At 35.4% G+C, this 3,493-nt stretch overlaps 1 pseudogene; it reads right to left on the bottom strand.

Annotated features, from left to right (window-relative positions):
• Positions 1 to 219: 219 nt before the first annotated feature.
• LOC122746103 lies at positions 220 to 951 on the bottom strand (annotated as a pseudogene).
• Positions 952 to 3,493: the final 2,542 nt, after the last annotated feature.

Here is a 3,493-nt window from a genome sequence, read left to right as displayed (position 1 = left end):
AAAATAATAATTTTGACATAAAGGGTGATATCATAAGTATATTAGGGGAGTATGGAAAATTGTACCTGTAAGAACTCAGAATAGGAAAGTGTTTATGACAAAACAAGAGATGGAAAGGATCACAGGAAGTAAAATAGATCATTTTGATTTCATGAAACTAAAAAAAACCTTTTGTACAAATCAAACTAATGTGGCCAAAAGTAGAAGGAAAACAGGAAGCTAGGGGAAATTTTGTAAGAAGTTTCTCTTATAAAGACCTAATTTCTCAATTTCTATTCATGCTTTGGTCATGTTCTCTGAATTCCTATGTTAAAGAATATATTCACAGGCCCATGGAGGATTTCCAAGATCTTTGAAATGTGTTGCAATGCATACTAAATCAGTTTTTATTTTCAAGTTCATCTCTCATTTTATATTTGCTTCAATAACATGACTGCTAATGTGTTTTTGTTTGTTTTTTATTTTTTCTGCTTTGCTCTATATAATCTTATATAATGGTACATATACACTAACATCAGAGCCTGGTACAGGGGACTCTCAGAAATGTTTTCTATGAATAAACCCTATGGGATATTATGTGTTGTAGTATAACTATTGCTTGACAAAGATAGCAGCTTCATGGCTACTGTGCAGCAGTGGCTGTGTTTATTGGTCAGTTTGATCTTCACTGTTTTGGCATTCTGGGATGTTTTCATGGTTCTGGATAAGTTTTCTACCATCATCTCTAAATAAATTTCACTGAGATCTACTGCAACGCATTCCATTTAAAATGTATCAAAGAAGTTACCCTGGCCCAGGTTGGCACCTTATGCCGTTTCCAGTATTGGACACCTGGTTGGTCAAGATGAAATAGAACTTGTCAGGGCTAAGATGCAGTATGCCCACCTTTGCCAGTGTGGAGATGGTGTTGCTGACACAGGAGATGTGATTCAAGCACCTATCAATAGTCATATTAAAAAATGCTTGGGCAGCTAGGTGGTTCAGTGGACAAAGCATTGCCCTTGGATTCAGGAGGACTTGAGTTCAAACCCAGTCTCAGACACTTGACACTAGTTGTGTGACCCTGAGCAAGTCACTTAATCCTCATTGTCCTGCAAAAAATGCTCTAAATCACTACTGATTAGAGAAATGCAAATTAAAACAATTACTAGATGCCACAGCACACCTGTCAGATTGATTAACATGAAAAAAAAGGGGGAAAATGGTGAAAGGATTATGAAAATATTAGGACATTAATGACTGGTGATAGAGTTGTGAACTAGTCCAACCATTTTACAGAGCAATTCGGAACTAGGCCCAAAGGGGTATAAAATTATGCATACCTTTTTACCTAGCAATACCACTAATAACTCTTTATCTCAAAGAAATCAAAGAAAAAGAAAAATCACCTATTTATATAAAATACTTATAGCAGCTCTTTTTGTGGTGGCAAAGAATTGGAAACTGAGGGAATGCCCATCAATTGGGGAAAGACTAAATGAGTTGTGGTATGTGATGGAATATTATTGTTCTTTTTTAAAATATTATTGTTCTTTAAGAAATGGTCAGCAGGATGGTTTCAGAAAATTCTGTGAACATTTATAATGAATTCATACAAAGTGAAGTAAGAAAAACCAGGAGTACACTGTACATTTTAACAGCAATATTGTAAGGATGATCAACTGTGAAAGATTTAGCTACTCTAATCAAAACAATAATGCAAGGGAATTCCAAATGACCTATGATGAAAAATGCTATCCACCTCTAGACAGAGAACCATTGCTCTCTGAATGCAGGTTGAAGTACTACTTTCTTTTACTTTATTACTTTTTATTGTTTTATTTTGTTTGTGCTTTCTTTTGCAACATAGCTAATATGGAAATATGCTTTATATGATCTCACATATATAATCAAAATCAAATTATTTGTCTTCTAAAGGAGAGAAGAGGGGCAGGAGGGAGAGAATTTGAAACTCAAAATGTTTAAAATAATTGTTAAAATATTTACATGTAACTGAGAAATATTTAATGAAATAAATAATAATGATTAATATATACGTATAGGTCCTTTTTTACAGTTTATCCTGTAGAACTTTTCAGATTTGTTTGTTACTTTTTTGATTAAATGGGTTTGCATATTACTTTAAATTTGTGTCTTCTCTGTCAACAACATTTGGTGGGAGGGGGCTAGTCAGGAGAGTAGAAGTTGAGGACAATCCTACTAATTTAAAAGTAATCAGATTTGTAGATTTTGTTCTGAATATATACTACCACTGGACCTTTAAGGGTGTGAAATGACTATATCTAGCCTGACACCCTCATTGTCTTCTTGGAAATGAAAGAAAAGATGTCTAGCCTTGGCAGTCATGGATCCTACCAAACCCAACTCCTGTCCTACCACCCCTAGCCAGACTCCTAAGACTTCCTACTGTCTGACAGTTAAGCCAAACCTCAACTTAAATCATCCATGCCAGCCATAAGCCAAATCTACACACTTTGTTAACCCCTACCCACACAAATGCCTTACATGAATTCAAGGCTCAGAACTTCTCTGGGCCTCAATTTCTTCATCTGCAAAGTGAGGAAATTAGATTAGATGACATCTTAAGATTTTTTGGAGTTCTCTGGATCTATGATCCCCTATATTGCCTTAACAGTGCATACTTCGGCCACCCTGTTTTCTGTAGGTGTCAAAACATCCATTGGTTCATCCTTGATCAAATGCAATGATATGCCAGTGGAACTCACTTTAAGAAAAAACAAGATAAATAATTATTTGCTTTTCAAATGGATTCTTCAGAGTAGGGGCCATATTTTCCCCATCATTGTAGCGCCAGTGCCCCTTAGAAGACATGTAAATGTTGAATTCAATTTTTTTGAAAAGAGGCAGACTTACATTCCTTTCAGATGACAGCCCTTCCAAAAAAAAAAAAGAACATGGAATTGGATTAAGAATCACAAGACCTTGCTTTACCACCTCAGCTTTCTGACTAAACAATCCATATTAACCTTAGGTAAATCATTTAACCTTTCTAAACCTCAGTTACCTTATTTGAAAAATGAGGGCATGGAATAATGTGATATTTAAGGTCTTTTCCAGTTCTATCCTTATATAATTGAAGAGGCAGCTAGGTGTCTCAGTGCAGAGAGGATTGGTCCTGAAATCAGGAGGAGCTGAGTTCAAATTTTGGCTGACACTTAATAGCTGTGTGATCCTAGGCAAATCACTAAACATTTGCCTCCCTCTGTTTCCTGATCCATAAAATGTAGATAATAATAGTACCCAGGATTGTTATGAGTCTAAAATGAGATAATATTTGTAAAGCACTTGACAAACCTTACAACACTATATTATGATTGTGATTGAATATGTGCTACCATTTAAAGATAGCTGAGTGCACCATCTGCTATAAAAAATGAGGCAACCCCACATGGGTAAAGGTACTGTGTTGTGTAACATTGCTTTTAGCATAATGAAATCAGGATGATATTGAGAAGAGCAGGTATCAGAGCTG

The sequence above is a fragment of the Dromiciops gliroides genome, chromosome 1, assembly GCF_019393635.1.
Source record: "Dromiciops gliroides isolate mDroGli1 chromosome 1, mDroGli1.pri, whole genome shotgun sequence".
NCBI lineage: Eukaryota > Metazoa > Chordata > Mammalia > Microbiotheria > Microbiotheriidae > Dromiciops > Dromiciops gliroides.
This window is presented reverse-complemented; position numbering and strand designations above follow the sequence as displayed.